Raw genomic sequence first — 13,431 nt, forward strand, 5'->3', positions numbered from 1 at the left:
CTAAGATATCTTCAGGGTTAATACCTTATCTAGTCTGATTTGTGTATAATCTATATCATATACTATTATATGTACATGTATATACTACATATTTTTGTATATTAAATTTAATCTTATGAAATCTAGAAGTATGGAGTAATGTTGTAGTTATGAACTGTAGTTTACGAAAACCTTTGACACTGAATTGATGCATCCAATATTTCGATAATGTTTTATTTTGTTTTTAAATTATTATTATTATTACTATTATTATTATCATTATTATTATTATTATTATTATTATTATTATTATTATTATTATAAGAGAGTTGATGATAGCAAATACAGTGTTTCGGAAGAAAGTCAAGCATAAGTACACATGGGAGAGGGTGGTGGAGGGAAGGGTGGTAGATAGAGCGCTAATGGATTATGTAGTGGTAAATAGGATTATGATAGGAAGAGTTAAGGATGTACATGTGCTAAGGGGAGAGGGTGGGGGAATATCAGATCATTTTTTGGTGGAAGGTAAGTTGAGAGTGGAGGATAGATGGAGAAGGAGGAAAGGGACAAAAGGTAGGGAGGTTCTTAGAGTGAACTCCTTGAATGAAAAGGAAAAGGAGAAGGAGTACGAAAAGAAGCTGAAGGAGGAGTGGGAGGGAGTAAAGGATAGAACAGAGATGGGTGTGGAGGAGGAATGGGGATGGTTCAAGGAGGGAGTCTTAAAGTGTGCAAGGATGGTGTGTGGAACAAGAAGGACAGGGGGAAATAGAAGAAAGGGTAGTGAATGGTGGGATGAGGAAACAAAGAAGGTTGTAGAAGAGAAGAAGCGAGCATTCACAGATTGGTTACAAAAGAGGACAGGGGAGTCATATGAGACGTACAAAGAAAAGAAAAGAGAAGTAAAGCAAAAGGTAAAGGAGGCAAAGAGGAGAGCAGATGTGAAATGGGGTAGGAATATGACAGAAAATTTTGAAAGTAATAAAAAGATGCTTTGGAAAGAAATTAAGAGAGGAAGAGGAGGTGAATCAAGTAGGGAAGAAAAGGTAAAAGGTACAGATGGAGAGTTGATAATGGAAGAGATGGCAGTGAGGGGAAGATGGGCAGAATATTTTAGGGAGTTGCTGAATGTGAAGGAGGATAGGGAAGGAAAGATAGCTGCAGTGGGAAATACAAAGAAAATGAGAGTGATGAGTGAGGAGAATGGAGGAGAAATAAGGAAGGATGAGGTGAAGGCAGTTGTAAAGATGATGAAAGCAGGTAAGGCACCTGGTCTGGATGGATGTCATGCAGAATGTCTGAAAAAGGGAGGTTCAGTGATGGTGGACTGGTTGGTGAGATTATTTAATGTTTGCTGGAGAGAGGGTAGAGTACCGGAGGACTGGAGTAGTGCCTGTATAGTTCCTCTTTACAAGGGAAAAGGGGACAAGTGTGAATGTAGTAATTTCAGAGGGATTAGCCTGTTGAGTGTAGTAGGGAAGGCTTATGGGAGAATCTTAATTGAGAGGATTAGGAGAGGAACAGAAGGAGTAATTGGTGAGGAACAGTGTGGATTTAGGACGGGTAGAGGTTGTGTAGATCAGATCTTTGTGGTAAGACAGATATGTGAGAAAGCTATAGGAAAGGGGAAGGATGTTTTTTGGGCTTTTATGGATCTGGAAAAGGCTTATGATAGGGTAGACAGAAAGGCACTGTGGGAGGTTATGCAGATTTATGGGATAGGAGGAAAGCTTTTGGGAGCTGTCAAGAGTTTTTATGTGAGTAGTAGAGCATGTGTTAGGATTGGAAATGGAGAGAGTGAGTGGTTTGAAGTAAAGGTGGGACTTCGTCAAGGATGCGTTATGTCGCCCTGGCTGTTCAACTTATACATGGATGGGGTGGTGCGAGAGGTGAATGCTAGGGTAGTGAGTCAGGGATTGGAGATGGTTAAAGAAAATGGAGAAAAGTGGGAGGTGAGCCAGCTGTTGTTTGCGGACGACACTGCGCTTGTGGCAGGGTCAGAGGAGGGATTGAGGAAGCTGGTGGCAGAGTTTGGGAGAGTATGTGATAGAAGAAAGCTAAAGATAAATGTGGGTAAAAGTAAGGTGATGAGATGTACAAGGGGTGAAAGTGGCAGTAGACTGGAAGTGAACATTAAGGGAGAGCGACTGGAGGAAGTGGAAAGTTTTAGATACTTGGGTGCAAGTGTAGCAGGAAAAGGTGGAGTGAAGGTGGAGGTAGAATGTAGATTGAGAGAAGCGAGTAAATGCCTTGGTGGTTTAAAGAGTATAATGAGAAATAGACATTTGGGAATGGATGCGAAGAGGAGACTGTATGAAGGAGTGATTGTGCCAACAGCACTTTATGGGGCAGAAACGTGGAACATAAGAGAAGAAGAGAGAAGGAGTTTGAATGTGTTTGAGATGAGGTGTCTGAGAAGTATGGTGGGGGTTACTAGGCTAGATAGAGTGAGAAATGAGGAGGTGAGGAGGAGAACAGGGGTGAAAAAGGATTTGGGAGAGAGGGGTGATGAAAGAATATTAGGATGGTTTGGACACATGGAAAGAATGAGTGAAGAAAGACTAGTAAAGGAGGTATGGAAGGCAGATGTGGAGGGAGTGAACATGAGGGGACGTCCTAGGATGAGGTGGATGGATGGGGTGAAGGGGGCTTTGGGGAAGAGGGGAATGTCTGTTGAGGAAGGAAGGGAGAGGACGGAAGACAGAGGTGAGTGGAGAATGATTGTATATGGATGATGTTGTGACTGCATGAGGAGGAATGGGCGGGGGGGTGGGGGTGGGGTAGTATGTGTGAGTAAATTTTGACGCAGCCCGAAGGGATTTCTCCCCGTCCTCTCCTTATATGCAAAGGGGGACGGAGAGGGGGGGTCGCCGATTAAATGAAGCGGCCTTGCTGTGGATGTACTGTGTCTTGCGACACTGCTTCTGACCCAGGGCGGTGGGCAGGGTGCAGGGATGACCCGTCATCCAGGAGGTGCTCAGATGAGAGGAAGGGTGGGAGGGGTGTGGAGTGTATTTAGGGATGAAATGGGTGGGAGTGTTTTTATGCCTTTCCCTTTTTGGCTACCTCCCTTGGAAGGGGGAAAAACCCTTGGTATATGTATGTATGTATGTATTATTATTATTATTATTATTACTACTATTATTAGTACTATCATTATTAATATTATTACCATTGTTATTATTATTATTATTGTTATGATTATTATGATTATTATTATTATTATTATCATTATTATTATTATTATTATTATTGTTAATATTATTATTATCATTATTATTATTATTATTATTATTGTTATTACTATTATTATGATGTTATTATTATCATTATTATTTTCATTATTATTATTAATATTATTATTATCATTATCATTTTCATTATTATTATTACTATTATTATCATTGTTATTATTATCATCATTATTATTACCATCATTATCATTATCATAACTATTATCATTATTAATATTATTATTATTATTATTACTATTAATAATATTTTTATTGTTAATTATCATTATTATTATTACTAATTAATTATTATTATTATTACTATTATTACTATTACTATTACTATTATTATTATCATTATTATCATTATCATCATCATCATTATTTTTTATTATTATTATTATTATTATTATTATTATTATTATTATTATTATCATTATTATTATTATTATTATCATCATCAGTATTTGGAAATATTGAGTAAAGATACTTTTTGGTGCAGCTAGACACATTTCATGAACAGGAGTTTCTGTTTTTTTTTTTGTTGTTTTTTTGGGGGGGGGAGGTTGCGTAGCTCAAATTGCTGACTGATCTGACAACAGCTTCATTTGCTGCGTTGGACGATAGAGTTTGTTTTCATATTCGTAATGAACGTTTCCTCCAACCTTATGGGCAGTTCGGAATGTGAAATATTTTCCACTTTGATGAATGGAGAGAATTTTTTTTTTTATTCATCTCTAATGAAAATGAATATAAAAACAAAATTAAATCATACATACATGCATACATATACCAATGGGTTTTTCCCCCTACAAGGGAGGTAGCCATTGTATCCCCACACACTCCTGTCCCACCCACCCCCCTCCCTCCCTCTTTTGTTAGCTCCTCGTGGATGACAGATTATAATTGCATCTCGCCCAATAAAGATGAAAAACAAAATATATTGAATATCTCGAGCACCGTTGCCGGGTGTTGTGGGGCTGTGGGTTTCCAGTTCATGAAATTCGAAGCAACGACTAATATATTTAAAAAAAAATCCTTGATAATAAGATTTTTTATTTTGCATATTCTGTTTCCTAATTGTACAGCATCACAATCAATATCAGAAATTAAATAATAAATCATAATTTTTCCTTACAAAATCGTAATCTACTTTCATTTAGGTTCTTTAAAATGGAATATTCTCTTTCGAACTAGGAAAAATAGAAATTAGATCAATAATAATTTTTCCTAATGACATCATAGTCTGCTGTAGGCCGTATGGTCTCTTCCAGTCGACTTCATTCTTATGTTCTTAGTTACATTTGTTTTCTTCAAAACAAAATATTCACTTTCAAAATAGGAAAATTGTAAATTAGATTAATCAATTTTTTTTCGAATGAAACCATACTCTAGTTTCATTTATTTTCTTCAAAACGGAATATTTCCTTTCAAACTCAGAAAAAATATATACATATATATATATATATATATATATATATACATATATATATATATATAATTACATCTATATACATATGTATATATATATATATATATAATTACATAAATACATGTATACATATATATATATATATATATATATTTAAGTACATACATATATGTATATATACATATATATATACATACATATATATATATGTATATGTATATATATGTATATATATATATATATATGCCAGAGAAGGCAAAAATACGTTTTAATGATGGTTTTATGTCAAACTAGATCGCTAATCCAAAAGAACGATAGTCATCTGTTCTGATACCATCCTGTTTGCCTCAAATGGTACACCAGGATAGTAGGGTTGAAATCCATCATTGTGACGTTTATAATTGCTCCTGTTATGCGTATGAAGAAGATAAGATGTCAGATGGAAGTGAGCTAGTTATGGAATGCTGTTTAGACACGGGCGAAAAATGCATATTTTTCATTTATCTATTTATCTATTTTTTAACGAAAATTAATAACAATTAGAATACTTATGAAGTGCTATTGAGACGCATACAAAAGTGTTCCATTTTTTTTTCCATAAAACTGAATAAAGAAAAATCGATTTTGTCATAGAACGAGGACTGAGGAACTGGGTATATGAAAGGCGAGCAGTACGTCTGAAAAATGAGGTCATTTTTTCTGCTTAGCACTCGGTAGGGGGTAGTGAGGCAAGCGCGAGCGCACGCAAGCATCATGCACGCACTCAAGCACTCGAGTACACTCACGCACGCACGCCGTACACACACGTACATACACATATGCACACATATATACACACATACACATACATATACACGTACAAGTACATGCGCGCACACAGACACACACATACACACGCGCGCGCACGCACACATACGTCACGCAGTATACTTTTAATGACTGTAGACTAATCTTTACTAAAGAAAAAAAATTATGATCATTATTTATACTATTGTTTTTTTTATCTGTGTGAACACTTCATCATAGTTCCTGTTTAAAATATCTTTCAAACCTTTTCCTACACCTCTTTTTCTCTCTTTTTTCCTCTCTTCTTGCCTCTCTTCTTATTGCCCTCACTCTTCCTACTGAACCACCTCCTCCTCCTCCCCCTCCTCCTTCTGCCCCTCCTTCTCGTCCTCCTCCTCTTCCTCCTCTTACAATCCACCTTTTTCTCCTTGAAGACATCTGTGTGTTCTCAAAACCTCCATTTCGAAAGGTCTTGATTTTCTCCTTTTTTTTCGAAAATTCTTCTTTTCAAAATTCTTTTCGAAATCTGAAAACCACACCTTCTTTAAGAATTTTTGCAATTTGGTTGTATCCTGTTATTCTGCATCGTGTCTTCCTTCACCTCAATGGCAAGATAACCCACCCTCCTCCTCTCTTTCCCTCCCCTCCCTTACCCTCCTCCCAGACCTTTCCTCCCTTTCTCCCCTCCCCTTCCCCCCTTATCCCCCACCTCACTTTACCCCCACACAACGTGTAATCCCTCCTCTTCTCTTTCTCTCTCACAAGGCCCCAATCATTACCGCTATTACTACCACCATAACCGCCCATGTTACCACCACTGTTACCATCTCGCCCACCATGACTACCACCACCTCAAATACCATCTCTTCCACCATTACCACCACAATTATCACCATTACCTCCACCATCATTATCACTATGATTGTTACCATTCTCCACTATCACCATTAGGAGAAACCATCACCACCTCAACACCAATTACCACACCTGTATCACCCCAATCACCACCACTAGCACCACCACCACCATCTTCTCTTCCTAACCCCAGCATTGGATATCGACTACACCCCATACAGACCACTGTCACGCAAAATTCTTTTATAACATGATTGATTTGGTCTAACGTCGCGTACTCCCCACTATCGGGAGGCTAGGACGGTGCCCCTTATAGAGGAATTTATAGTGTGAAATTTAATTAACCATACCCTTGGTCCAACTCACTGGTGGGAGGGTTCGAACTAACGTTCGTTCGACCTCTGCCGCAAGCAGCGACGCTCTAACCCGCATCTTCTTTTGTAACTGGATTTAGAAGAAAAAAGTTTTTCTCGCCTCTCGAAAATTCTCTCGAACTTGTCCTTATGGACAGAAGCGCTGGTTATCCCCAGTTCGATCCCCAACCTCCTGAATTCTCCCTTTCTACTGATAGTCCTCACTTTTCGCTCTTACACTCCTCTCTTCAATCTCTCTTTATCTCTCTTTATTTCTCTTTTCCTTTGATCCTCTTCTGCTTCATCTTCATATTTCCTCGAACGCCTCTTCTCGTTCATTCAACCTCCTTTTGCCAAGTCTGTGAATCGTTTTGCTTTTTCTATATACATTTCCCCATTTTTTTTTCGTTTTCATATTCTTCTGTATGATTCCAATCACCCATTTCTTCTTCTTCGAGTCTGCTCAGCGTCCTATCCAAATTGTTTTATTTGTTTATCGCCTCTATTTACCCCCTTTTTTCGTTTTTTCTTGCTCCGATTTTTTCCAAAACTATTTCCAAAATTCCCAGTGATATATATCCACGTGGTTTGCATATTGCACTGCGAATTGCATCACGCAGTTCCCTCTTTCCCCCCTCTATATAAATTACCCGCATTCCCGTCCTTCGTCTACGTATTTCCCACACTAAGAACGCTCTTTCCTGGAACTTCCAATTTCTACTTCCCCAGTATTTCCTCTCGATCCCTGGAACGATGCTGAACCCCTGCAACTGGCCCTGAAAGATGGACGTCAAGTAGAATTATCTCCCCGCCGCATATTTTCATAACTTGTTCAGCTCCTCAGCTCCGTTGGTACTGAGAGGTTAATTCGTAATATCTAGGTTTGATACTACATACCCTAGACCAAGGGTGGGCAACCTTTGTAAGCGTGAGTGCCAAAATCCGCCAAAATATTTTATACAAAATTTTCTTACCTGCTAATGAAGTACAATCATAGGCCTACTTACAAGTATCCCCACCCCACTCCCTTCACTTCCTCTTAGGGCCCCAATAGTTATACAAAAGAATCTGGAGATTTATTGGTTATTTGTTTTAAGGTGAGCCCTTGGTTTCGCGTGCCGAGAAAATAGTCGTTAGCGTGTCACGTTTGGCACGCGTGCCAAGGGTTACCCACCCCTTCCCTAGTAGGTACTCTAACAATAATTAAAAAAAAAAATCAAATTAGTATTCCCATATGCCTGAGACTCGAAGTATCTTAAAGAATTTTCAAATTATTTTAGAGAAACGAGGATAGACCATATCTCAAATTATGACAATGGGTTGGCCTATATTCAAAGAAGGACTTACTGTACGACTGTGCGTCTTGGGCCTCGTGTATATCACGCCATTGGGAAACGCTATAGGGTTCTCTCTTCCTTCAAGACCTATTGATCTCTCCCACATCCCTTGAGTTACGACCAGGTTACAAATTCGCGCAAAGATACGATATCGCAGTATCGCTCGGAATCTAAGACATCGTTGTAGGAGTGGAAATGTTTTCTGTTTTGGGTGTAAGAACTGTTAATGAACTCCTACTTTACAAAGATTCGATTCTGATTTTTTTTTTCTTCGTCATTTTATTCATATCAGGGTACAGACTGGTACTGTCGGAGTGTAGTTGTGCGTGTGTGTGTGTGTGTGTGTGTGTGTGTGTGTGTGTGTGTGTGTGTGTGTGTGTGTGTGTGTGTGTGTGTGTGTGTGTGTGTGTGTGTGTGTGTGTGTGTATGTGTGCGTGTGTGCTATAGCCCTCTTCAGGAAAATACTTTCCTGAGGAGGGCTATAACTATTAGCCGAAATATAAAAGTTATACTTTCTTCTAAGTTTCCTTTTATTCCGACTGTGGGTTCTTTGTGATTATTATCTACAAATGTGCCACTACATTTTCTCCATATGATATATATATATATATATATATATATATATATATATATATATATATTATATAAATATATATATGCATATATATATATATATATATATATATATACATATATATATATATATGAGTGGTAGGGTGGTGAGTTTAAACACCAAGAATCCGTTGAAGTTTTATTTCTGACGTTAAATATATATTTATATATATATATGTATATATATACATATATATATATATATATATATATATATATATATATTATATATATAGTTTCGCAGGTATGCTTTTTCAATGCATACCTGCGAAACTAGTCAGGAATAAACTCTATACTAAGACTCCTGTGTTTCCTACTCCGCTTAATATTACATATATATATATATATATACATATATATATATATATATATATATATATATATATATATATATATATATATCGAGTATCAGTAAGTAATGTTCCTCCGAGATGGGCATCAGATAGATTCATCTCCCTGCGACACATTTTTAAACTCTTTAAGCATCTTTACCTTCGCCTGAAGTGACAGCCCCGATCGGCTGACATTCGGTCTCCGGACTGACCCCATGATTTCTCTTTATCAACTTTGTATTTGCTCTCCCTTTTCACATAGATAAGACATGATAAAGGGTACATGTTTTATTAGTATGACTGCAACATTCTAGTGATACAGAAACATTATCACAGAAGCAGTACAACGTTTTCTCCTGGAGAGTTCTATCAAAGGACCCAAGGAGCGTTGCCAGCCGTTGTGAGGCTACGGTTTTCTTCTCAGTAAAACCCGAGACAACCGTCGTTACATAAGAACATAAGAGTAGAGGAGACTGCAAGAGACCATAAAGCCTACACTAGGAAGTTCCATGTCCCTCATCACTCTGTTCTTCATTATGTGAAAGAAATTATTTCTATGAAGCCAACTACTTTTGTGACACTTTTGACACGCTTCAAATATGTGGCACACTATGGCACGCCTCTTATATGTACGGGCAGACATGGCACACTATGGCACGGTTCATACTTGTGGAGGTATCTGATGTCTTTTAGCTATGGCACGCCTTATATATGTGGTCCTAATAGTGGCACACTATGGCACGTCTCATACATGTGATCCTAATCGTGGCACACTATGGCATGCCTCATATATGTGGCCCTAATCGTAGCACACTATGGCATGCCTCACATATGTAGAGGTAGCTGTGCAAGACTATGGCGCGGCTCATATATGTGGAGGCATCAGATGTGTTATGACTATGGCACGCCTCATATATTTAGTCCCAAACATGGCACACTATGGCATGGCTCATATATGTGGTCCTAGATTTGGCACACTATGGCACGCCTCATATATGTAAAGGTACAGACTTGTTATAACTATGGCACGCCTCATATATGTGGTCCCAAACGTGGCACACTATGGCACGCCTCATATATGTTGAGGTAGCCATGCAAGACTATGGCGCGGCTCATATATGTGGAGGCATCAGATGTCTTATAAGTATGGCACGCCTCATACATGTGGTCCCTAACCTGGCACACTATGGAATGATTCATATATATGATCCCAAACGTGGCACACTGTGGCACGCTTCATATACTGTATATGGAGGTATCAGATTGTTATAACTATAGCACGCCTCATATATATGGAGGTATCAGACGTGTTATAACTATGGCACACCTCATATATGTGGTCCCAAACGTGGCACGACTCATATGTGGAGGCATCAGATGTGTTATAACTATCAATCAATCAATCAAATTAGCCATCCTGAGTCCACTGCTGTACAAAGGCCTCTTTCATAGCATTCCATGATTCACACGACCGTGCCATCCTCTGTCACGTCACTCCTGCAAACTTCTTGATCTCGTCTCTCCATCTTCTGTTTGGTCTCCCTCTTCCACGCTTCCTATTTCGCGGCGTCCACTCAGTAACACACTTGCTCCATCGCTCATCAGTCGTTCTCACTAACTTACATGCCCAATTCCACTTCGTCTCTTTTACCGCTTCCACAATATCTTTCACTCTAGTCTGCTCTCTCACCCAACTTGCTCTCTTTCGGTCTCTCAGTGTTATTCCCATCATTGATCTCTCCATTCTCCTCTGTGCTATCCTTAGTTTTGTTTCCGATGCCTTCGTTAGTTTCCAAGTCTCATACCCATAGATTATTGCTGACAGAATGCATTGTTTGTCAACTTTACGTTTCAAACATAAAGGTAGAGAGCATCTCAGCATTTTATCATACTTACCAAACACTTTCCAACCAATTGTAATGCGTCTTTTTGTTTAATTATCATGATCTTTTGTCACTTTCGCCATCGCCCTAAATAATTATACTCCTCAACTTCTTCAAGACCTTCACCATCAATTATAATCTCTTTACTTTCAAATTTTGTGTTGAACATTACTTTGGTTTTACTTTTATTCGTTTTTAAACATACTTTGAGACTTTCCTTGCTTAGATCACTCAGCATATCTTGCAAGTCTTCTGCTCTTTCTGAAATAAGAATAATGTCATCCGCAAATCTTAGGTGGTTTAAATATTCGCCATTAATATTTAAACCTTTCTTTTCCAAACAAGCTGTAAATAATTTGGGTGAAATTGTATCGCCTTGCCGTGCTTCTTTCTCAAAATTGATCTTTTTGGTATTTCTATGTAGTCGAATTATAGCGGTACCTTTCGCATAAATCGTTTCTAAAACGTTTACGATCTGTTCGTTTGTAACCTGCTTGCGTAGCGAGTTTAGTATTGCTATTTGTTCTACCGAGTCAAAGGCCTTCTCGTAATCTACAAAAGCTAAATATAGAGGTATATTGTATTCTCTCGTTTTCTCGATTAGTTGGTTTATCGCCTGCAAATAGTCTAGAGTCGAATATCCGCTCCTAAAGCCTACCTGTTCTCTCGGTTGATTTCCATCTAAAACTTGACTTGGTCTATTTGTAAGGATCTTGGAGAATACTTTATATACATTTGATAGCAAGTTTATCGGTCGATAGTTATTAAGGTCCTTCTGGTCTCCTTTTTTATGAAGCAAAATCACTATAGCATTGCACCACGCATTCGGAACGCTTTCTTGACTTTAGCACTGGGTGTACAACTCAGCTAATTTAGTATGAACTAATTTACCTGCGTCTTTCAACAGATCTATCTATATTCCATCTTCACCGGGTGCTTTGTCTCGTTTCATAGTTTTTAGAGCAAATTCTACTTCTTTTGTCAACTACGGTCTTCGACGAATAAAGCTCCCGGTAAAATGCTTCTACTCTTTTTACCATTTTGTCTCTACATTTAATTATTTTTCCATTTCTATCTTTCAAACATATCATTTGCTGTCTTCCTAAAGCATGTTTGCGCTCGGTCACTTTAATACTTTTACCCTTCCTAATAGTTTCCTCTATTTCATCCATGTTTCTCTTTCTTTTCTGTAATCTCTGCCTTTTGTTGATAAGCTTGTTTAGTTCGACTCTTTCTGTTTCGTCTGTCCTGCTTTTAATCTCCATGGTCCTTCTTCTTTTAATTAGGTCATTTGTAGATTTGGAGTACTTCTTCTCTCTAATGTTTTTTGTACTTCTTACTTTCTCTGCCGATTCCCTAGTGATATTCACTAAATTCAAATTAATATCTTCCACGGTGTCCTCCTTAGTTCTTAGAGCTTCGAATCTATTCTAAATTTCTAACTGAAATTTCTTATTATTATCCTTAACCTTTGCAAGGCTTATTTTCTTTCTTAAAATTAGTCTATTTCTCTCGGCTCTGAAATTGAATTTAGCTGTGCAACCTACCATCCTATGGTCACTACCTATGTTGATTTTATTTATCACCGTAATATAGCTAGCGCTTTTGCTCTCATCTCCTAATACGAAGTCTATTTCATTCTTTGTAGTTCCATTTGGACTTCTCCACGTCTATTTACAACCTACACGCTTTTGTTATAACTATGGCACGCCTTATATATGTGGTCCTAATCGTGGCACACTATGGCACGCCTGAATGTGCCAGATTTGGCACGCTCTCAATGTGTATCTTTGGTGTGATGCAAGCTGGTCCTTGACGCTCTTCAAGGACGATGTATTTTCGAGTATTAGCTGGAGTTTGTGCTCGTATGCATTATGCTTACAGCATGCTATGGATTATACTCATGTATCATTTGGTTATATATCGTGTCTGTGTTTATCATGAAACATGCTGCAACATCTCCCTTCTCTCCCTTTCCCTCCTTTTCATCCCACCTTTCCCCTCCTTTCCCCTCCCCCTTACCCTCTCTTCCCCTCCTTCTCCTCCTCCTCCTCTGCTATCATTCATTAAGGCAGTTTTTCATATAACATCTTGAAATCAAAGAAAATATGAAAAAGTTAAAATTGGTTACTATTGGAAAATGTGGATTTTTTTTCTTTTTTTTTTTACTTAATTGAATAAAGTTATCTTCTGGTGATTTGAGTTGATTGATGGCAACTTTGCACAAGACCAATAATACATCTATATATTATTGTTCTCTCTCTCTTCGGGAAATCTTCTCATTCTCACTTTATCCCATTCCCTTGACCACTAACCACTAAACCCGCAAACCAAATGTGTAATTATCAGTTAATATTAACGACCACATTTCTTCATTCTCATTTTAATAAACTGGACGTTTTTTGTTTTTGTTTTTTTAGAATATTTTATCTTTTTTCATATTTTTTATTTATCTATTTTTTAGAGCCTTTGTATCTTCCTGACTTGGCTCTCCACAACATCTAATTATCTAAAATGATTATCTAAGATCTAATCCTCTTATCGGCCCACGAGCCTCAAATCACATGTAATCTAGATTTTGTGTATCATAGTAGGTTTATCCTTATCTGATTAAAATTTCTTCTAACATAAT

This window comes from Oratosquilla oratoria, chromosome 6 (genome assembly GCF_046742065.1).
Source record: "Oratosquilla oratoria isolate Oo_2021 chromosome 6, ASM4674206v1, whole genome shotgun sequence".
NCBI lineage: Eukaryota > Metazoa > Arthropoda > Malacostraca > Stomatopoda > Squillidae > Oratosquilla > Oratosquilla oratoria.